We start from the raw sequence: 24,732 nt of genomic DNA, 5'->3' as shown, positions 1-24,732 counted from the left end.
GTCTTCCTCTCTCTCTGATCCTCTCCTGTTCATGCTGTCTCTCTCTCTCTCAGAAATAAATAAAACATTAAAAAAATTTTTTAAATTCTTTTCATATCCGTGTAAAAATCTCTCTTGATTGTGAGAACAAATCAAATAAATACATGAGTGTTTATAGGTGTTTGCAAGTATCTAGCAAACATCTAGATATATGAACACATAACTATACATACATATATGGGTATATATGTAAATATGTGCATACGTACCCTGATAAATGATACTTGCACAATATTGTCACATTTAATAATCATAAGCGTGTAGCTAATACATACTTTTAACATGATCTAAAATGGTAACCTTAAGAATAAAAGAGAAACTGGGGTGTCTGGGGTGAATGTAAGTCTCTTGATTTTGGCTTAGGTTATGGTCTCATGGTTTGTGAGATTGAGCCCTGCATCGGGCTCTGTACTGACACTGAGGAGCCTGCTTGGGATTCTCTCTCTCTCTGGAGCCTGCTTGGGATTCTCTCTCTCTCTCTCTCTCTCTTTCTCTCTCCCTCTCTCTCTGCCTGTTCCCTGCTCTTTCTTTCTCTCTAAATAAATACATAAACTTAAAAAAAAGAACAAAAGAGAAACTATGAAGGGGAAAAAAACCCCAAACAACACACCCTGAAAACACTATTCATCGGCATAGAAAAAAGACTGGCAAGAACTCTATTTTAATTCCAATATTATCTCTGAATGGTGGGAAAACAGGTGGTTTTAAGTTTCTTCTTTGATTTTCTTTATCACTCAAAACTTTTATTATGACTAAAAAGGAGTTTTTTTTATAGTTTGCATTAAAAACTAACCTTATGTAACCATGCGGGTAATACGTATGGACAATTAAAATGAAATGATACAATTAAAAAGAAGTTAAAGTAGAAATATAGGCAAGAAAACAAATTACTTCTGTACTTAGGACAAATATCTTTTTAAAATCCAGGGACATTACCTTTTCATTTTCCAGTGGATATACTGTAATTTTGGGAAAGGGATTAAGGGAGATCCTCCTTGGCTTAAGCTGGTCTCAGATTCCTAAACAGGGAATCCATTTGCTTTGTGGGGGGCGGGGGAGGGCTCCGGAGAGTGGGCAGTTAGGGGACCCAAAGAGTGAGATTTGCCTGTGGACCCCACTCATTCTACACATTCCAGTGGGAACAGAGGATTTGGGAATCAGCAGTCACTTCCCATTTTTTTTCAAGGGCTCCTTAGCTCATTTATTTAGGAAAAAACCAAACAATATAGGTTTAATGTAGAAAATGTGGAAACTAACAAAACCCCATAAAGACGACGCTAAGAATGGCTGGGGGTCGTAGCCCTCAGGGACTCCAGTGTCACTCAGCTTCTCAAAGTGTCCGTGGCGTCCTGCCCGGCACCAGGCGCAGGGGACTATGCAAGCGTGTGAGACAAAGTTCTAGCTTCCAGGATCTCGTCACCAGCTTGGGAGGAGCAGTCTGTCCATCTGGCTGCCAGCAGCAGAAATGGACTGCCCAACTTCAGCACAGAGAAGTGCGCTGGAAGATGTGGCTCCCAGACTTCATCCAGAAGCCAGAGGCTTCGGAAAGGGGAGGGGCTCTGGGGATCCAGGGGGGCGCACTCTTCCAGGAACGAGTCACCGACAGCAGTCATGTGCAGTGTCCCTCTGCTAGAGTCTAGGGTGCGAGTGGCCTGGCCGGGTCGGGGGAGGGTGAGGCACATGATTGGAAGCCCCACTGGACTCCATGCAGGGGGTGATGCATGGAAACCAGGCTGCTGGCTCCAGGAGGAGCGTAGTAGAGGTGGGAAGGTCATGCCACACGGGTCTGAATCCAGGCTCTGTGCCTCAGTAGCTGTGTGGTCCGGGCAGCCTGCTCTGTCCTGTGGGCCCTTCTCTTATCTCTTAAAATGGGAACGACAGCATCAGGGGGTTGCATTGAAGTGAAGTACAGTTAAGCAGTCAGTGCAATCAGTTGAGCCCAAGATGAACTGGAATTCTAGAGCAGATACAGAGGGAGAATGTCAGAGGACCCCCTGAACCCAGGCTGAGTTTCAAACTAGAAATTCAAGAACCACAGTTGCCTCAAGATCTAGCCATTTCTCAGCTGTGGGAGCTCAGACAGGTCCTGTTACCGCCTTGGGCTTCAGTTTCTGTGGCTGAAATGTGGTGAGAATCTGTGCTACCTGCCTCACGAGGTGGCTGTGAGGATCCAAAGAGAAAAACAGCCTTGTAAATGGCGCCCAATGGGGTGGGTATCTTAAGGGAGAGGAAAGAGAAGAACATGTAGGGGCATCAGCGGAGCAAGGGATGGAGGAGAGAAGGCACCAGCCTCCCCTCCCCCCAGGTTGGTGGGTGCTAATATTCTAATAACAGCATCCATTCCTTGAGCTCCTGCCCTGTGCCAGGCTCTGTGTGAGGTGTTGGGGCCACAGGGACAACAGAAGGGACACAGCTCCTGGCCATGTGCAGCCTAGGGGTGGGACTAGAGCTCAATCAATCAGAGAGGTGCTCTGAGGAGGAACTTGTTTCTGCCAGGGCAGTAACAGGGGCCTGGGCTGGTGTGAAGTCAGGGAAGGCTTCCTGGAGGAGGTGACCCAGAACTGGCAGCTGACTATGAGGGAGGTTACTGGGCCTGTAGGTGGAAGAAGGTCACTCTGCGGTGGGGATAGCACTGCAAAAGCCCTTTGGCAGGAGGGAGGAAAGCACGCTGGGGAAGCTAGTGCAGACTGGAAACACACGTGCTAAGACTGCGGAAGGAGTGGAGCTGCGCTCAGGAGCCCATTGGGAAACAGGGACAGTGCCGCCTGAAGACACCCTGTGGTCAGGGGCCCAATGACAAGTCGATGAAGTGGAGATTCTCGCTTGCCCAGGGCTCTGGACCTCAAGGACTTTGAGTGCCTTGCCCCAGGGTATTCAGCCTAGAGTACAGCTGAAAGAGGACTCAGCTTCCAGGAAAGTGGGAGAGAACACACCCTGAGAATGAAGAGAATGCTGTTGGAGGGCTGAGGAAGACATTCTTTTGGGCAATAGGGAGCCATTGAGGTCTTTAGAGCACAGCAGGTTCTTAGTACTCACAGCAGCAATTTAGCTCCTGCATCATAAGGCTCAGGACAATTGCTGGGGACAAGGTGCCATGGCCTGCCACGCCATACACCACGTTCAATCACGGTCAGCACCAAACCTCAGTGCTCTTTTGAGGCAGTAAGTGATGGCGAGAGAGTAGGAGTTCAGTTGGAGGCTGAGGCTATGGCCCCTTTGTCTTCTGAAGGGAGAAGGCCAGTGTCTTCCCATGAGATGTCTGCTTCTGGGAGAGTGAGGCCAGAGAGAGGAGCTCAGGTTTCTGAGCACCTACTGGGCACCAACCCAAGACACCCCTCATGGGCTTGAAAGGAGGTGACAAGATGCCCTGAGGTCCCCGACTGGCCTTAGGGAACCCGGCCCTGCGTCAGGAAGTAGCAGGTCGCACACCTGAGTCAGGCAGACTGGTGGAAGTGCGTCTTTAACACACTGACACATGCTTGCAGGTGCAGAGCCTCGCTTTGGCTTCTGTTCATGGCAAATGTGCCCCGTTTTCTTTTTAAGGTCGTGATGTGAAATTGGTTTCAATAAACTTTCAATAAATGTATTTGAATAATATATTGCCGTCCATTTAAAGAAAAAAAACTATTTGTGAATAGTGCAGGGAAGAGGTGGGTGTGTTAAAAACCGGCTCTGCAACACAGGCATGGTGGAGGCGAGAGCCATTCTGTCCCATGATCCTCATGATAGCTCTGCCGTGGGGCCTGCCACCCCCATTTGACAGCCGGGAAAGTGGGGTCCTGAGAAATGAACTTTCTCCTGCCCCACAGCTAACGAGGGCCAACCCAGTTCTGGAAGCTGAGTGTCTGCTGACACCTTGCCTCACTTCACCCAAGCCCCAAGTTCAGCAGGTCTATGTGGGAAGCCTTCCCCACCTCGGGGGGTTGCTCGTTCGCAGCTCAGAGCAACCCTGACCACAGGGGTTCGAATCCAGGCCCTGGCTCCACCATTCCCTGACCAGTGGCCTTGAGCAGATGTCGAACTTTCCCTACGCCTGGTTACTCATCTGCAAAATGGAGACATTGCTTATACCTCAGAGGAGCGTTCAAGAGATTTAATGAAATGTCATCTTTTGTCATTCCCAATGCAAAGTGAGACAATAGAATCCCAGGGCCAGGAAGCTACTAGTCCAAGTCCATGCAGGTGGAAAGAGGAGGAGTTAGACATGGATTTAGGCCCATCGGGTTCCCAAGCTACTGGTTTTCATGACCGCACGGTGCTGCCTCCCTTCTGTGGAGCGCCACTGTGTATCCATGTTGGAAGATGCTGAGAGGGTCTATGGTGGGTAAAAAAGATGCCTGAATGGCATGCCTGTTGGGGGCTCAGTTTGCTTTAGGCAGGGACCGAAGAGCTCTGCTAAGAGCCCCAGAAGCCATGCAGGGTGGGGAGTGAGGGAGGCCACTTTCCTGTGGGAAAATGTAGGGCGTTTCCACTTATAGCCTGATAATTGGGCCCGGCGAGGTCCAGAACACAGATGATGTCATTCTTCCTCTGTGGCCTTTGGGCCTTAGGAAGCCTCTAGGGAAAGCGGGTGGAGGAGGAAGGGCTAGAGAGCAGAGAATCTGGAAGGAATGGCAGATAAAAACAGGAATCGGGGCTTTGGGTGCCTGGATCNGGATCCTGGGGGTGACAGAATGAATGCGTGAGGCCTGAGTGGATTTAAAGGGGTGCCCCTGGCAGAGCACTGAGCCTGGCACGTGCCCCGTGAACACTGCTGAGAGAGTGGCAGACTCCCGCCCCCCAGGGCAAGGTCCCGTCTTCAGCATGCCTGTGGCTCTCTGCCCCTGATCTCCCCTTGACTGTCCACCTCGCCTCAGACATAACAAACCCCTCCCCCTAGCCCTCCAGGCAGCCCTTTCTGGGCTCCCCGTGGCTCCGACACCCCCTCGGGGGCCCTGGAGCCAGCTGTCTGGACTTGCCTCTCATCCCACCGCTTCCCTGCTTGGCTGAAAGTTACCTAACGCGGGGATAGCACCTGCCTCCTCTGAGAGCTGGGAGGGTCCACACTGGGAATGCACGCACCGTGCCCGGCTCATGGCAAGTGCTCATCCGAGTCCGGTGATCACGGCGAGGGAGGCCCGGCACGCCCCTTGTGATGGGCCATCTCCCTCTGCCAGCCCAGCGCTCGGGGCCCCCCTGCCTCTCTCACACCTCTGTGCCTCTGCGCTGACCGGTCCTTCACCGGGAATGTTCCTTCACCCTTTTGCCTGCTCTTCTTTTCTCACTTGGCTAATTTTGCTTTAACCTTTAAGACAAATTACTTGTGTCACCTTCTCCAAGAAGCCTTCCGTTCCTTGCCCCCGGGCTTCCACAGCCTTCTGTGCTCCATCTGGCAGAGGCATTTTTGCTGTCCTGTCGTTGCCTGCATTTCTCTCTCCAGAGCCCCGGCCTGTGAGCTCCTCGACTCTCCACGAGCCTCATCATCTCTACGTCCCCAGGGCCTGGCCCAGATGCCCGGGTGCATCTTCTGACACCTGCAGCGGCCCAGCTAACAATACCCACAGCTGACCCTTATTTACCATTTACACGTCAAGTTTTCTCGCAGCTTTCTCTCACGGGGGCTTCCATGTCATGTTGGGGTGATTACTCTCGTGGGTCCACTTGGCTAGGCTGGGGTGCCCCGATTGTTAGGCAAGCATGAACTAGATAATGCTGTGATCGTATTTTGTAGATGTGGTTAACACCTATAATCAACGGACTTTAAGCAAAACAGATTATCCTCCCTGACTGGGTGGGCCCCATCCAATCAGTTGAGGGCCTTAAGAGCAAAAACTGAGATTGAGTTCTCAAAGACAAGTAGGAATTTTGTTTGCAAATCCTGCCTGAATTTCCAGCCTATTGTTGGCCTGCCTTACGGATCCTGGCATATACAGATGTCTCTCTCTCTCTTTCTCTGATATATATGTTTCCTATTGGTTTTATACTTCTAGAGAACCTTGACTAATACAACTATGATCCCCATTTTACAGATAGGGAAGCTGAGGCTCAGAGAGGTTAAGTCTTATGGTCCAGCTCATATACCTGCTCAATGGCAGGGCCAGAACTGGAACCCAGACAGCCTCTCCAGGACCAACATTCCTGACCCCTGAGGTGATGCTGGGATCCAGGGTCTTATCCTCCTTCAGATGTTTCTGGGTGCTGGGAGACACCTTCCTGAGCCAGGGGAATTGTTCAGTGCGTGGGGACAGACAGTTTATAGCACTGTTTACAACTCTACTTTCTGTTTTCCAGGGAGATGTAGTGAAGCTTCTCTAGGTATGAGGACAAAAAGGTTAGGGGTGCCAAGGAACAAGCCTTCCTTCTACCTCCTGGCTGTATGATCTTAGGGAAGTAACTTTCCCACTCTGGGCTTTGATTCCCACAAACTAAAATTCCCTTGACGGGGGACTGATTAGATACATTTTGCTATCCCCATCCAACAGAACAAAGTCAGGGAATTCTCTGTGTGTTGTATAGAAAGACCTTCGAAACAAATTGGAGGGTAAAAAAGAACAAAGGATAAGGACAGTATGACATACATGTTTTTCATACAAGGGAGATTTAAGAATATGGTCTTGTACGTGGGTTCGAGCCCTGCATCACGCCCTGTGCTAACAGCTCAGAGCCTGGAGCCTGTTTTGGATTCTGTGTCTCCCTCTCTCTCTGCCCTTCCTCCACTCATGCTCTGTCTCTCTCTGTCTCAAAAATAAATAAACTATATAAAAAAAAGAATATGTTCTTGTATTTACAGAAATAGACTCTGGAGAGCTATACCTGACACTGTTATGAATGATTCCTTATGGGAGGAGTGTTTAGGAATACAGATGGAATGAGACTTCTCATTTATTTAAAAAATAAATAATGCTTTTAAAATAGCGATAATGGGAACATTTCCTTTTAAAAGTTCTAGTTAGGGTTAAATTAGAAAATATATGTAAAATAGGGGCACCTGGGTGGCTCAGTCAGTTAAGCATCTGACTCCTGATCTCAGCTCAGGTTTTGATCTCAGGGTGGTGAGTTCAAATCCTGGACTGGGTATGAAGCCTACTTAAAAAAAAAGAGAGAGAGAGAAAAGAAAATATATGTAAAATGCAAAGCATACAGTGGGTGCTCAAAAGTGGTAGCTGGTTGTCTCTTTACCCTGAACCTTTGGGTCATTCCTCATAAAAGGGGGAAATGATCATAATGATATTTCTACTTCCTACTGGAGCTCCCTCTGTGGGTTTTTGCTGAAGGGAGTGCTTTGGCTGTAAAGAAAATAGGCCCTACAGGCTTTGCTTTCCAGGATTGAGCAATCTACCTGAGGTACATGGGCTAACGTCCGCCAACATTGTAGTGCTCAGCATTCATCCGCTAAGGCATCAAAGGGCAACTCGTTCTTTGCTGGTGGGAATGCAAAAGGGTACAGCCACTTTGAAAGACAATTTGGCAGTTTCTTAGAAAACTACACTTACTCACACCATGCCATCCAGCAATTGAGCTCCTTGGAATTTACCCAAAGAATGGAAAGTTTACATCTACACAAAAACCTGCACATGGATGCTTACAGTGGCCTTATTAGTAACGGCCAAAACCTGGAAGGAATCTTCATCAGTAAGTGAGTGCAAAAATGAACTGTGGTACATCCGGGCAATGAAATATTATTCAGCACTAAAAAGAAATGACCACCCAACCACAAAAAGACATGGAAGACACTTGAATACATATTAGTAAGTCAGTGAAAGCAGTGTGAGAAGGCTACATACTATAAGATTGCAACTATGTGACTTTCTGGAAAAGGCAGAACTACAGAGACAGTAACAGGTCCCTGGTTGCCAGGAGGGGGCCGGGTGAGCAGAAGAGATGAGGCAGAGGACAGAGGATTTTAAGGGCAGCGAAATATCCTGTAGAAGATTGGGATGATGGGTACGTGTCGTTACACAGTTGTTCACGCCCACGAAACAGTGTATAACACCAAGAAAGAACACTGAGGTAAACTATGGACTTGGGATGATAGTGATGTGCCAATGTAGGCTCATTCCTGGTAGAAATATACCCTTCTGGCAAATGGCATTAATAACGAGGGAGGCTGGGGCGCCTGGGTGGCTTAGTCGGTTAGGCGTCCGACTTTCGCTTAGGTCATGATCTCGCAGTTCGTGGGTTCGAGCCCCACGTCGGGCTCTGTGCTGACTGCCAGCTCAGACTGTTTCAGTCTGTGACTACCTCTCTCTCTGACCCTCCCCTGCTCACGCTGTCTCTTTCTCTCTCTCTCTCCTAGAAATGAATAAAACATTAGGAAAAATTAAAAAAAAAATAACGAGGGAGGATATGCATCTATGGGAAATCTCTGTATTTCCCTCTCAATTTTATTGTAAACCTAAAACTGCTCTAAAAAAATATAAAGGGAAAAAATATAAAGGTATTTAAAAAAAAAAAAGATCCAAAGGGAAAGACGTTTCCATTTGAGGGAGGGCTTTATGGGATGGGAACAAACATTCATTGAGCTCTGCCAGGCATTCTTCCATAGTCTCCCTTGTAACCCTCCTATCAATCTGGGGAGGAAAGGTGATTTTGCAGAAGAAAAAAACGAAGGCTCGAGAGTTGAGCCCATCTGTCCAAGAGCACACAGCTCGAAGTCGACACTCAGACTCTGATCTCTTGTCTCTCTAATTGCAAGTATCCTTGTCTTCCCCCATACTGTGATGCCTGGTCAGAACCTAGAAGGTTCTGTTGGGTTGACTATATGAAGCAGGGGGTAGGTGGAGGGATAGGGGTGGGGCAGGGGGAAGAGTCATATCAGCATGAGAGTGATCCCTAGACCCGTTTCCAAAGACCCTTTAAGCTTGACAACAATCTCAGTAGACAGGCAGAGGTCATAGTGTAATCTTCCCCCTCCCCTCTTTCATTCATTCATTTCTCCTTTTTTTTATATGTATATTTTTATTTATTTCTAGGAGAGAGAGAGAGACAGCGTGAGCAGGGGAGGGTCAGAGAGAGAGGGAGACACAGACTCTGAAACAGGCTCCAGGCTCTGAGCTGGCAGTCAGCACAGAGCCCGACGTGGGGCTCGAACCCACGAACCGCGAGATCATGACCTAAGCGAAAGTCAGACGCTTAACCAACTAAGCCACCCAGGCGCCCCTCATTTCTCCATTTTGTCAACCATTAACATTTTAGTGAGAACTGGTCCTTGCCAGGCCTCATACTGGGAACTAGGGACATCAGAATGGATTATCCATGGTATTGGCACCCAAGGAGATGACAGGCCAGCAAGGGAGAGATCCACAAACTAATGTAGACAACTGAATGCCGAGTTCAGGATGTACACAAAGGGGCACAGGTCTTGGAAGATGTGTACGAGGTTGCCATGTGTGAGGTGGGGCTCAAAGGGATAGCATATGATAAGGACCAAGGGAGCACGGTGAGTTTGGAGAACAGCTGGGGACTCAGAGTGATTGAAGTGTGTGAGAGTGAGGGAGAGAAGAGGATTAAGATGGAAAAATGGTTTGGGAAGGGGCTGGACCCTGATGTATTGTGACAGAGACTGGATGAATCCTACAGGCCAGAGAGAGTTAAGACAACCGAGGAGCCAGGGGGGCTGGGACTTTGAGGCAACCACTTAGGGGACTGGGAGACAGGGGCCCAGGGTCCATCCTGGGCCACCTTCCAGTGCCTTAGGGTCTTCTCACATCTCTCCTTTGCCAATGCCCCGTTTTACTGATATTTTTATTGAAATAATAGATTCACATGCAATTGCGGGAAAGAATTCAGAAATCCCTTGTAGATTTGCCCACTTCCTCCTAATGGTAACATTTTGCAAAATGATTCCTTCGCCACATTTCATATGGGAGGTGAATATCATGATGGGGGCACTGGTCTGTTGAAGGACAGATGTCCAGAGAGCTCTGGTGACTGTGTGCCTTCTTTCCCACCGCCTTTCCTCATTCCGTGAACCAAGATCATTTTATGGATACATCATGAGACAAGCTTGGGAAGCCTTGCAGTAAAACTCACGTTCATCTTTACAAACCTCTTATAGATCCCTTTTTTTAAATCTCCTCGAGGGAGCTCGGGCCACCTCCTTGGGCATCACCACTGACATGGCCACAGCCAACACACAGTGGGTGTAGCTGCGATGATCAGCTGACCAACCAGAGCCCCTTACATGTGTGGTGTGGTGCTGGGAAGTACCTGGAACTATATCTCCCAGCATCCCTTGCTGGTCACGTGACTAGCTCTCACCAATGCAATGAGTTCAGGATGAGGTGCTAAGTAGCGGCTATGCCATCTTTTTTTTTTTTCCTCCCGGTCTGCTGTTTGGATGATTCCAGAATGATCTTCAGACCACAAGATGGCAGAGGAGCCACAAGATGGAACAGGCTGTGTCCTGGATAACCATTGCAGGGAAGCCACCCTGCAGAGCCAGGTGCCACGAGCATGGACATTAAACTCTATACGAGTGAGAAATAAATATGCATAAACATTTCAAACATACAAAAGAAGCAGAGAGCATGGTATAATAACCCACTTGAGCCATCCACCATTCAGCCTCAAAAATGATCAACGTTCTTCTCTTCTTTCAAGCGGCTGCCCCACCCTACTTGGAAAGTGTTTGCTGGAGTTTTTAAAAGTAATTCCCAGGCGAGATGCAGAAAGACAAAATGAAAAACCAAAACAAACTCCCAACGCACTTTATTGTGTGAGGCCACCAAGGGGAGGGGCCGTTCATCCCCTTGGAAGCCAGCCCTGACTGAGCGGTGGGACTTGGTACCGATCTATTGAACTGAACATGCGTGGCCTGCTTTTCTAGGCTGCGTGGAGTGAGGAGGAATGTGTCCGGGCCTAAAGCAGCTAGAACGCCAAGCCTTCTAGCTGTCTGAGAAGTCGTTTTCTCTGTTCTTCTGTTCCAGCCGCGCCCAGCCGCGCCCACCCACCCTACTGACCCCTACCTCCTACTTCTTCCTTTTTCTGGGCCCTGGGCTGCTGAAGGGAGGAGTAGACCTAAAGTGGGATCGGGAAGAGAGGGTTTCCGGGGTCCTGTCTCGGCTTGGGCTGGGCCAGGTGTGGGAGGGTGAGGCTGGAACCAAGAGTGCAAACACAAGGGATGGATGTTGGAAGCCCACAGCTTGGCAGCAGCGTCTGGGGCCAGGGGAGCAAACCTTCTGTGTCTTTCCACTTGGCCCGTGTGCATGACCCTGAAGCACAGGGGCAGGAGGAGGCCTCTCACTCAGACCCTCAGGGTGGGCTTGAGTCCACTCAGAAAGTCACTGTTACCGAGCACGGGTTGGGTAGCCCTGCGCCCGGCGCCGGGGTGCACGGCGGGCCAGATCCTGGCTTAGCTACTCCCCAGCTGTGTGACCTCGGGCAGGTTCCTTCACCCCTCTGAGCCTCAGACTCCCCATATTACAGACGAGGATGGAAGTATCAGCCTTACCAGGGAAATTGGCCACAATGTATGGAGAGAGCCTGGCATCCAGTAGGCTCTTGATGGCTCATGGAGATTGCTATTGATGTCTGTTAACAGCAGCTCTGAGCATTGAAAGCACGTGGGCACCCTTCCAGGGAGCGGATCAGGGCCCGAAGATGCCAAGCCCCATCCTGTTGGGAGTTTTCAGAGAAGGAGAAATGGAGGAATGCTGGGAGCCAAAGAGCTTTCTCTGGGAGTGGCCAGGTCTAATTTTGCATGTCAGAGGAGGTGGGCGGGCGGAATCCTGCAATTCAGGGGCTCTTTCCTGGAAGGGGCTCGATAGGCAACAAAATGCTTCCTCCCTTGGACACAGTCTCACAGCTGTCAGGAAAAAACAGCTGCATGGCTTCCCTTCGAAGAGGGGAGACCTCAGTGTGGGAGAAGGGAGCAGGGCAAGATGTGACAGCTACCAGGAACTCCCAGGCTGATTTTCTCAGGGCTGGGGCTTAGGGGAAGGGAAGGACCAGGTTCAAAAGCCAGGCCTACTCCCTGGCTGTGTGACCCTGGGCAAGTCACTTCACCTCTCCTGAGCCCTAGTGGTGTCATGCTTCAAATGATGCTCATCTCACCAGGCTATTATGGGAAGAAATGATCATGCGTCTGAAATGCCTTTTGTGGTGCCTGGCACACGGGAAGCACTCAACCCACAAACCGTGAGATCATGACCTGAGCTGCAGTCGGACGCTTAACCGACCGAGCCACCCAGGCGCCCCAGCCTCGCCCTTCTTTTAACTGCTTATTCCAACATAAATCCTGGACTTACAGAAAAACTGTAAGGACAGTACAAAGACTTTCTGTACATTCTTCCCTTGATTCCCTACATGAACACACATTTTTCTTGTAAAACGTCTGAGAGTAAGTTGCAGACATGATGGATGCATCCTGACCCCTACGTATCCCAGTGGGTATTTCCTGTAAATGAAGGCATTCTCTTACATAACCACAGCATGATGACGGAAAACAGTACTATTAGCTGATCTATAGATTTTATTCCCATTCTGCATTATTGTCCCCAAAGAAAAGTCTGGAGTACGCCACAGTTGTGCCCCTTTAGTCTTTTTTAAGTCGGAATCGTTCCTTCTGCAACAGTCCTGTCTTCTGTCATGAGGGCGGCACGTTGAGAAGTGCAGTCCGGTTGTTCTGTATATTCTGTGTATCTGATGTTCCGTCTCACAGCAAGAGCTTTCAAGAAGTCAAGGCAATCTGTCCATGATCGGCAATGGCTGTCCATCCCCCACAGAGAAAGTGCAGACCCACCCACGGCTCTTCCTCCACCTGCTCTCCTCCCGCACTGTGAGCTCTGCCCTCAGACACATCTTGTTCTAGGTGCCCCCCACCCCCGCCGCCGCACTCTCTGCGCCTCATTACGCCACATTCTTCTTCATGATACCACCCGCCGTGAGGTGACACACTGGGTCTCCTGCTACTGAGCGGAGACACTGGGAGGGCAGGGATCTGGCTGCTTCCTGCCTCTGTATAACCCAGCACCCCGCAGTGCTCTGGTCTTCACACTCCTCTAAGGGCTTCTTGTCTCCTTGCTTCTTGCGGGCCCCGGCCCATGTGCATGCCCCCTCTCTCCAATAAAGCATCTTCCTTGCCGCATCCCATGTGACATGGTAGGATTTGTCCCAAGCCCTGGTGCACGACAGGAGGAGACCCGGGAGGGATCCCTTTGCATGACACAGACATGGGGTCCAATCCCCCTGCACTACCTCCTAGCTGTGTGGCTTTGGGCAAGTTGCTGAGCATCTCTGAACCTCTACTTTTTCATCTGGAAAGACGAGTGAGGAGTGAGACTAACCGGTTGGTGAGATGTTGGATAAAGAATTGAGATACGAACGTGGAAGCACCTGGCACATGTTCTCTCCTACCTCCCTCATGTGGGTGAAGTAATAAGCCCTGTTTTATCTTCTAAAGAAATTGGAAGGGGATTGTAGTGGGCTGTATGATATTCCCCCAAAGAAATGTCCGTGTCCTACTCCTCAGAACCTGTGAATGCGACCTTATTCGGAGAGAGCACCTTTGCCAACGTAAGTATCTCGAGAAGGCGTTATCCTGGTGGGCCCTAAATCCAATGACAAGTGTCATATTTATAAGAGACACACAGGGCAGGAGACAGACACCTGGAGAAGGTCACGTGAAGATGAAGGCAGAGATTGGAGTGAAATGGCCACAAGTCACGGAACACGAAGGCTCGCCGGCCCCTCTGGAAGCCAGGAGAGAGGCACGGGACGGACTCTCCGGGAAGCCTCCGGAGGGAGCCCAGCCCTGCCACCCTCGGGTTCTGGTCTCCAGAACTGTGAGAGAATAAGCTTCTGTGGTTCGAGGCCGCCACGTTTGCAGTACTTTGTTACAACAGTTTCAGGAAAAGAATACAGGAATGAACTTTGGCAAAGCAACAGATGGAAGATCCCAGACCACTTGGAGCACCTTCTAGATGGGACTGGCCGCACGCAGGGTTTCACTCCCTCTTCACCCAAGGTAGGAGAAAAGGGGAACAAGATTCTCCTGATGGGGCCGAGGCAGCACGGAGGGCTCAGAGTGGGAAGGGGTCCTGCCTGGAGCCCCTTGAGCCAAAGGTCTCCTCATGTCCCCGCCTTAGCAGAGTGGCGGCTCTCCCCTTGAAAGGGCACATGTGATGGGGCGCCTGGGTGGCTTAGTCGGTTAAGCGTCCGACTTTCACTTAGGTCATGATCTCACGGTTCGTGGGTTCGAGCCCCGCGTCGGGCTCTGTGCTGACTGCCAGCTCAGAGCCTGGAGCCTGTTTCAATCTGTGACTCCCTCTCTCTCTGACCCTCCCCTGCTCACACTGTCTCTCTCTCTCTCTCTCTCTCTCTCTCTCTCTCTCCCCCCTAGAAATAAATAAAACATTAAAAAAAAACAAAAAAGAAAGGGCACATGTGAGAGAGGGCCTCATCCGTGGGGAGTGGTAAGTAGGCTACTCGGAATCAGGCAAGTGGAGTGGGGCTGCCAGCTGTTTACACGGGTTGTCTGGGGGTGCCGGCTGCCAGCACCAGGGCCCCCGGGGCCTTTGGGGGCCAATAGGATATGACAGCTCTCTTTGGTGGTGGTGGGGTGGGATAGAGCCATTGGCCTGTGGAAGCAGGCTGTCCCCTGACCGCTCATGGCTTGGTCAACACAGAACACGATTCCGGGGCCCTTTTCAGACAGCTTTGCCCACGGTACCTGTCTGCCTCCAGGCGTCATTGCTACCGCATCACAGGCTTCTCTGAGACCTTGGCATCCTCAGCGTGGCTCTAACACTGAGTGGTACAGCCCCTCTCTGGGCTCAGTCATTTCCACGACAGCTCCAGGAAGCCGGCGCAGGCAGCACAGAGCCCACGACCGCAGGGCCCCGGTGGCACTGGACACCAGGCTTGGGATTATTCTTGTCCAGGACTCCCCCAAGTCTCTGGAACCCCTCAAGGAAGGGCCAAAGCCCCACGTGTGTGAGTAGATCCTAGCAAAGGCGGAGCTTGGATGAAACTTGCTTNACCAGTTGCTATGAGTCAGCCGCGCCGGAGGGCAGGCTGGGGTGCTCGGGCAGGCTGCAGGCTCTCCCCACCCCACCCTGCCTTTGTTAGGGCCCACTCGAGGGCTGCAGCTGAATTCTGTGTGGCTCACGTACCCAGCGGGAAGAGAAAATCTGCCCTGGGAATAGCAGGCCCCAGAGAACGGCAGACCCCAAGGGGGCACTTGGGGAAGCAGCGGAGGTGGCCGTTCCACACCCTGTCACAATGGAGGCAGCCGTTTCCTTTTTGGGGACTGGAAATGTGACCTACTTCCTGGTAACAAGAATGCTACTTCAGCACTTGGGTGGAAAACACAGGTGAAGGATGTGTTCCTCCCCAGACAGAGAGAGAGAGAGCGAGAGCGAGGTCTATGCCCTGACGTGCTCCACACGTTGTTCCCTCTGCCTAAAACACTCTCACTCGGCTCTCTCTCTGACCCTCCCCTGCTCACGCTGTCTCTCTCTCTCTCTCCTAGAAATAAATAAAACATTAAAAAAGTAAAAACAAAAAAAAAAAACAAAAAAAAAACATCTATCTGGAAAAGACTTGTGTGTGCTTTGTAAGGCAGTGGAGGGACTCCCTCCAGGGCACCTCTCCATGGTGAGCTGCCCATGCTGGGGGTAAAGTCATAGCCTTCTGAGCTGGATCCTGGGCTTTTTTAGACTGAGAAAGGGGCCATGTCTGCCCTGAATGGGGCTGCATTCCCCGCTTCTAGAACAGAGGCTGGTGCACAGGAATCACTCAGTACTGTGTCCTGTTATATGTGAGTCTCCATGTTCTCACCTCACAGCAACTGCCTTTCTTGAGTCCTTCCTATCAACAGACTCAGGAGGTAGGTATTATTTTTAGCCTCACTGCACAAAGATACAAATTGACTTGCCCAAGGTCTCCCAGCTGGTATGTGGCCAGTTCTTCCTACCTTATAGACTTTTAGGGGCCAGGTAATATATGTGTATATATAATGTAAATAATCCTATGTGCAGAAGAAAACTGGTGTGAAGCTTGCATGAGGAACTGTATGGGGAGACGGTTAATTAGAGTCAAATCTTCCAAAGAGGATGAGTGAAAAAGGCATATGGAATATAAAACTATCTCAAAAGCACCAAAAGCCAAGAAGAGAATGGAGAATCAGCTGACCACAATATACTAAAAAGTGAGAACCCAGAGAAGCAAGTCTAGGACCCAATGTTGCATTTTTTCCCTAATGGCATTTACTAATCCAGAAGAAACAGCTGTGGTTTTGGCGACCTCAGGACAAAATTTAAAGCCCAGGGTCTATCAAAAGTGGGGACTTGGATAAATCTTTCCTCTCTGCTTATTTTAAGCTGGGATCTCAAATGGTTATACTAGAAGTTATGATGACTCCTGAGTAAACTTACTTTCTCACAGACTCCCCAGTTCTAGTCATTTGGGGACTAGACCCAGGTAACCTCAAGCCTTGGACTTGGGTTTAGGTGGTTCCAAACTGGTAGAGTTCCCAGACTCTTGGCAGAAACAAACAAAAATATCCTCTCTGAAGAAAATGCCACCATCTTAGGTGATAAGTCATTGTTACAAATAAGTTTTCAAATAAAAAGTCCAGAACACAGTGCACAGTGGAAAAGTTGGAGACTCAAGGAAATAATAAACCTGAGTGAGAACCAGCAGAAATTACAGACAACAGAAATACACAAAAACTTCAGTTATTAGAATGATCAGACACACAGTATAAGATACCGATGTTTACTGTTTAAAGAAATGCAAAGGGACAAGAAACTATTAAAAAATTACAGATTTTTCAAAGAACAAAAGAAACTTTGAGGACTGAAAATTAAGAACTCAAAGTTAGCTCATTGGCAGATTAGATACAGCTGAAGAGACAATTAATAGACTGAAAGACAGATTTGAAGAAGGATCCAGAATGCAGCAGGTGAGACAAAAAGACTAAAAATATTGAAGAAAGGATGAAAGAATACAGTGAGAACATCTAACATATATGAAATCAGAGTGGAGTTCTAGAAGGAAAGAGAGATATAAAGAAACAATAACGGCTGAGAATTTTCCCAGATCTGTTGAAGGACACCAATTCCTATATTCATGAATTCAAGAAGTCCAAGTAAGATACAAAAAAAAAAAAAAAATCTAGATACATCATAGTGAATCTGAAGAGAGACACAAAGTGAGAGAAAAGGGATAGTATCTGGAAAGGAGTGACAGAAAGACAGCTGACCTTTCAATAGCAACGGTGGAAGATTGTGAAATGATACCTTTAATGCACTGAAAGAAAATAATCCCAACATAGTATTCTAGTACCCAGAGAAATATCCTTTAAGAATGGATGTGAGGGATGCCTGGGTGACTTAATAGGTTAAGCATCTGACTCTTGATTCGGCTCAGGTCATTATCTCCAGTGTGTGAGTTCGAGCCTCGCATCGGAGCCTGTACTGATAGCATGGAGCCTGCTTGGGATTCTCTCTCTCCCTTTCTCCCTGCCTCTCCCCCACTCATGTGCCCTCTCTCTCTCTCTCTCTCTCTCTCTCTCCCCCTCTAAAAATAATGAAATAAACTAAAAAAAGAATGGATGTGAAATAAATACAATTTTTGATGAACAAAAGGTCACCAGTAGCCTTGCACTAAGGTATTCTTCAGAAGCAGATTATCGCAGACATAAGTTCAGAAATAAAAGAGGACAGGCAACAAAAGAAAAAATAGATGAATCAGACTTCGTAAAAATGAAAAACTGTGTGCTTTAAAAAAAACACCATCAAAAAAGCAAAAAGACAACCCATAGAATGGGAGAAAGTATTTCCAAATCATATATCTTATAAGGAATTTGTATCAAGGATGTATTTCAAAAACTCATACCATTCAACAATACCCAAATAAAAAATGGGCAAAGAATCTGAATACTCTTTTCCACAAGGAAGATACACAAGTGGCCAATAAACACATGAAAAGATGCTTGATGCCCTTAGTCACCAGGGAAACAAAAATCAAAACCACTTAGATAACACTTCACACCTACTAGAATGTCTACTAGAATAAAGCCAGATAATAACAAGTTTTGAGGAGGATGTAGAGGAATTGGAACCCTCGTGCACTACTGGTGGAAATGTAAAACGATGCAGCCACTTTGAAAAACATTCTGGTAGTTACGCAAATGATTAAACACAGTTATTATATGACCCAACAGTCATATGATAAGAAAGTATACAATATACCTCACTCAAAGGTATATGCCCAGGAAAAGAAAACATAGGTTCACACAAAAACTTGTACATTCATGTTTATAGTAGCATCATTCATAATACAATAAAGGTGGAAGCAACCCAAATGTCCAGCAACAGATGAATGGATAAACAAATTGTGGTATATATGCATAAAAATGGAATGTTATTTGGCATAAAAAGGAATAAAGGGGACTTCAGTTTTCTGGCCCATTTTATAGGAACTTAGAAGTTGTCGGGGCGCCTGGGTGGCTTAGTCAGTTGAGCGTCCGACTTTTGCTTAGGTCATGATCTCGTGGTTCCTGGGTTTGAGCCCCGTGTCGTGCTCTGTGCTGACTGCCAGCTCAGAGCCTGGAGCCTGTTTCAGAGTCTGTGACTCCCTCTCTCTCTGACCCTCCCCTGCTCACGCTGTCTCTCTCTCTCTCTCCTAGAAATAAATAAAACATTAAAAAAAATTTTTAGAAGTTGTCACTTCATCCTAACAAATTAAAGGCTGAACAAACTAAGAAATCAACTCTTAGATTTGTCAGAGGAGCAGGGTCACAGAGTAAAGCACAGCTCCCCAGATTGGAGAGATGGGAAAGTACAGCAACTCATGATTTATCAGAGTGGAAACCCACGAACAGAAGCCTGTACAGGATCTAGTGCCAGGGTAGGAAAACCTGAACTGTAACTGGTGAAGCAACAGACTGAACAGGCATGTTGGAGCGTTAACACCTCCAGAGGGACTGAGTCGTGGGGGAGCCCCTCCTTACACTTTTATGAATTTCACCTCCAGGAGCTATATCAGGTCCTTGCAATGTTTCTACCCATTATGCTCCCTGAAGGGGAGGAAGAATGGGACCATTCTGAAATAGGCCAGACTGTTCTGTTCTTAACAAGGCTTTCCTTCAGAAGAAACAATTTTACCAGACCCTAATATGCTGGGGCTTTGTTAGAGCTTAACTCACTTAGGTAAGAGTAAATACCCAATTTCGGCCAGCTCTAGCCTTCCAAGGAGGTGATGGGGAGAAGAGAAATACCCAGCTCCAGTCCCCTGTAGTCATCTTAACTCCTAAGAATATATAGCAGTACTTAATATGTATGTGCCTAACAATAAAGAGTCAAATTAGATTTGGTAAAAGTGGATAGAATTTCAAGGATCTTTCTATGAGAAATAGACAGATCTAGCAGGCAGAAAATCAGTAAGGACATAGTTGAAGGCAACAGCACCATCCATCAACTGGGTATAATTGACCTCTGTAGACTGCTTCATCAAATAACTGCAGATTACACATTCGCCTCCAGCTCACATTCACCAAGCTGGACCGTATTCTGGGCCATAAAATACACTTTAACAAATTTAAAAACATTTAAATCATACAACATCTGCTTTCATACATAATGGATTAAACTAGAAGTCAATATCAGAGAGATAGATGGAAAAATCTCCCAATTGGAGAGTAAGCAGCACATTTATACATAATACATGGGTCAAAGAAGAAATTTCAAGGGAAATTTTAAAAATATTGTGAATTGAATGAAGATGAAAATATAACTTAAAATTTGTGGAATGCAGTGAAAGCAATGCTTAGAGGGAAATTTATAGCATTGAATGAATATATTAGAAAAGAAGAAGATCTAAAATCAATAATTCAAGCTTCCACCTTAGGAAACTAGGGGGAAAAAGAGCAAATTAAACTCAAAGTAAGAGGAAGAAAAGAAATAATAAAAAGTAAAGTAGAAATCAATGACGTTGAAAATAAGAAATCAGTGGAGATAATCAACAAACCTAAAAGCCGGTGTTCTGAAATAAAATCAGTAGAACCAAAAAGCCTGTAGTCAGGCTAACTAAGAAAGAAGGGAGAAGACAAGATTACAGACATTGGAAATGAAAAACAGGACAGCACTACAGATCCCATGGAAATTATAAGCCTAATAAAGGAATATGATGAACAAACTCTATGCCCACAAATGTGATAGCCTAGATGAAATGGATCAATTCCTTGAAAGATACATTCTGCCAAAACCCACACAAGAAGAAAACAGACAACCTGAATAGACCTATATCTATTAAAGAAATCAAATCAATAATCAATAAGTTTGCAAAACAGATAGCATCAGTCTCAGATGGACTCACTGGTGAATTCTACTAAACATTTAGGGAAAAAATTATATCAATTCTTTACCGTCTTTTCCAGAAGATAGATGGCAGAGCAAATACTTCCTAATTCCTTCTATGATGCCAGTATTGCCCTAATACCCAAACCAGACACAGACCATTAGAAGAAAACCACAGACCGATGTCTTGCATGAACATAGATACAAAAGTCCTCAGCAAAATGTTAGCAAGTTGAATTCAACAATGCCTAAAAAGAGCTATACACTATGACCAAGTGGGGTTTATCCCAGATGGGCAAGGCTGGTTTGACATTCAAAAATGTAATCCATCCACTCAGCAGGCTAAAGAAGAAAAATCACATCATCATATTAATTGATGCAGAAAAAGTATTTGACAAAATCTAGCACATATGTATGATAAAAACACTCAGTAAACTATAGAGGTGAACTTCCATAACTTGATAAAGAGCACCTATGAAAACAATATAGCTAATATCATACTTAATACTGAGAAACTAGAAGCTTCCCTGCTAAGATAAAGAAAAGGCAAGGATGTTTCTCCTGCTACTCCTTTTCAGCATCATGCTGGAAGTCCTAGTTAATGCAATAAGACAAGAAAAAACAATAAAAAGTATCCATATGGGGGGGGGGAATCTTCTGTTTTTCAACAGATGACATGATTGTCTATATAAAAAAATTGGAAAGAATTGGGGTCCCTGGGTAGCTCAGTTGACTGAGTATCTGACTCTTGATTTCAGCTCAGGTCATGATCCCCAGGTCACGGAACTGAGCCCTGCATTGGGCTCCACACTGAGCATGGAAGCTGCTTAAGATTCTCTCTCTTTTTTGGGGTGCCTGGGTGGGTCAGTTGGCTAAGCATCCAACTCAGGTCATGATCTCACTGTTCCTGAGTTCGAGGCTCACATCGGGGTCTGGGCTCTGTGCTGACAGCTCGGAGCCTGGAATCTGTTTTGAATTCTGTGTCTCCTTCTCTCTTTGCCCCTCCCCCTTCATGCTATCTCTCTCTCTTTCAAAAATAAACAAACATTAAAAAAATTTTTTTGAAAGAGATTCTCTCTCCTTCTCCCTCTTCTCCTCTCCCCTTTATGTGCGTGCTCGCTCTCTCTAAAAAAAAAAAATCTGAAAGAATCAACAAAAAACTAATAGGCACTTATAGTAAGAGTGCAGGACACAAGGTTAATACATAAAAGTTAATTGCTTTCCTATGTGTCAGAAGTGAACAAGTGGAATTTGAAATTAAAAACAATATATTTGCATTATTATTCAAAAAACGAAGTATAAATCTTACAAAATATACACAAGATCTATATGAAAAAGTCTACAAATATCTAATTAGAGATATCAAAGAACTAAATAAATGGAGAAATATTCCACGTTTATGAGTAGGAAGACTCAATATTGTAACAGCACTCTACCTAGTCTTAAGGATTAACTTGCTTCAAGCTTCTGCACTCCCTGCATAACTAACTTACTTCCCTGAGGTCCTTTAGAATGCTGGCCTTGAGGAACAAAGGACCAGACTTTCTGGAAGATAAGGCCTGACTACATGAGAAAACAGTTCCCACTGACCATGGTATTCTCAGTAGGAGACACCTGAGAGTCTTGATTCTTGGTACAGGAAGATGAGTTTGGACTGCCTTGCTGGCCGGTACGTTTTTAGGGAGAGGCAGGAGACCTGAAATAGCCAACTCAGTATTGAAGGAGAAAGAGCAAAGTTGGAGGACTGACACTAGCTGACTTCAAGACTTACTATAAAGCTATAGTAGTCAAGACAGTGTGGTATTGGCCAAAGAATAGACACATAGGTCAATGGAGTGAAATATCTCAGAAACAGACACTCATAAATATAGTAAACTGAACTTTGTTGACAAAGGAGCAAAAGCAATACAATAGAGCAAAGACAATCTTGTCAACAAATGGTAATGAAACTCCTGGATATCCACATGTAAAACAGCGAATCTACACACAGAGCTTACACCCTTCACTTCACAAAAATTAACTCAAAATGGATCAGAGACCTAGATGTAATACACTAAACTACAAAGCTCCAGCAACAGGAGAAGATCTAGGTGACCTCGGATATGGTGGTGACTTTTCAGACACAATGTCAGCTGTGAAAGAAATCATTGATAAGCTGTATTTCATTAAAATTGAAATTTTCTGTCATGTGAAAGACAATGTCAAGAGAATGAGAAGACAAGCCACAGATGGGGAGAAAATATTTGCAAACGACATCTGATAAAAGGACTGTTATGTAAATATACAAAGAACTCTTTTTTTTTTTTTTTAGATGTTTTATTTATTTCTGAGAGAGAGAGACAGTGTCAGCAGGGGAGGGTCAGAGAAAGGAGATATCGAATTTGAAACAGGCTCCAGGCTCTGAGCTGGCTGTCAGCACAGAGCGCAATGTGGGGCTTGAACCCATGAACTGCGAAATCATGACATGAGCCGAAGTCAGACGCTTAACCAACTGAGCCACCCACACGCCCCTACAAAGAACTCTTAAAACTCAACAATAAGAGAACAATCACAACCCCATTAAAAAAAAGTGGTCCAAAGACCTTGACAGACACCTCCCCAGAGAAGATATACAGATGGTAAGCAAGCATATGAAAAAATGCTCATCAGCATATGTCATCAGAGAATTGCAAATTAAAACAACAATGAGATACCACTATTCATCTGTGAGAATGGCCCAAATCCAACACACAGACAACATCAAATGCCAAGAATGTGGAGCAACGGGAACTCTCATTCACTGCTGGTGGGGACGCAAAATGGTATAGCCATGTTGGAAGCCACTTTGGCAGTTTCTCAAAGTGAATATATATTCTCATAAATATATACGTGCTATATGATCTAGCAGTCCTACTCCTTGATATTTACCAAATGAACTGAAAATGTATGTTCACACAAAACTCTGCACACAGATATTTAAAACAACTGTATTCATAATTGTTAAGATTTGGAAGCAAACAAAATGTCCTTCAGTAGGTAAATGGATAACTAAATTGGGTACATCTATGGGGCACCTGGGTGGCTCAGTTGCTTAAGCATCCGACTCTTGATGTTGGTTCAGGTCATGACTCAGGTCATGAGTTCAAGTTCTGAGTTGGGCTCTATGCTGGCAGTGTGTGAAGCCTGCTTGAGATTCTCTCTCGCCCTCTGTCTGCCCCTCCCCTACTCTCTCTCTCTCATAAATAAATAAATAAACGTTTAAAACTTGTGGTACATCTAGATAATGGAATATTGTTTACCACTGAAAAGAAATGAGCTCACCAAACCATGAAAAGACATGGAGGAACCTTAAATGCCTATGACTAAGTCAAAGAATCTCATCCTTCCAACTTTATGACAATTCTGGGAAAGGTGAGACTATAAAAAAAAGCCGCGAGTTAATGGAGACAGAGAGAGGAACAGGCAAAGCCCAGAGGATTTTTAGAGCATTGAACCCTAATGTGGACTCCGGGTGACAATGATGTGTCTGTGTCATTTCATCAATTGTAACAAATGCTCCGTGCTGGTGCAGGATGTCAACAGTGGGAGAGGCTGTGTATGTGTGGGACAAGATGTACACAGGAATTCTGAGTTATAAATTGTGTTCAATTTTGCTGTGAACCCAAAACTGCTCTGAAAAAAGAGACTGTCTTAATGGCAACAAAAAGAATGAAGTACTGAGATGTGTGCTATAGCATGGGAGATCCTTGAAGTCATGATCCCAAGTGAAAGAAGCCATCTTTCACGAAAGTCCATATATTATATGACTCCGTTAATATAACAGTCTGGCATAGGGAAACCTATGGAGGCAATATATTAGTGGTTGCTTAGGGCTGAGGAGGGGAAGACAATGAAGGGGGTGGGGCGTGAGAGCTAAAGTGTTTGGGATTCCCTTTTGAGGTGATGAAAATACTCTATAATTGGCTGTGCTGACAGTTGCACACTGAAATCCATAGAATTGCACATTTTAATTGGGTGAGTTGTACAGTATGTAAATTACAACTAAAGCTGTTTTTACTTATTTATTTATTTTAATGTGTATTCATTTTTGAGAGAGAGAGAGACTGACAGAGGTGAGCAGGAGAGGGGCAGAGAGGGAGGGAGACACAGAATCTGAAGCAGGCTCCAGGCTCTGAGCTATCAGCACAGAGCCCAGACCCCGATGTGGGGCTCAAACTGATAAACCGTGAGATCATGACCTGAGCTGAAGTCGGACACTTAACCACTTAGCCACTAAAGCTGTTTTTACTTATTTATTTATTTTAATGTGTATTCATTTTTGAGAGAGAGAGAGACTGACAGAGGTGAGCAGGAGAGGGGCAGAGAGGGAGGGAGACACAGAATCCCAAGTAGGCTCCAGGCTCTGAGCGGTCAGCACAGAGCCTGATGCGGG

The sequence above is a fragment of the Crocuta crocuta genome, unplaced genomic scaffold (assembly GCF_008692635.1).
Source record: "Crocuta crocuta isolate KB4526 unplaced genomic scaffold, BGI_CrCroc_1.0 scaffold131, whole genome shotgun sequence".
NCBI lineage: Eukaryota > Metazoa > Chordata > Mammalia > Carnivora > Hyaenidae > Crocuta > Crocuta crocuta.
The sequence above is the reverse complement of the archived record's forward strand: the minus strand, read 5'-3'. Positions refer to the sequence as shown.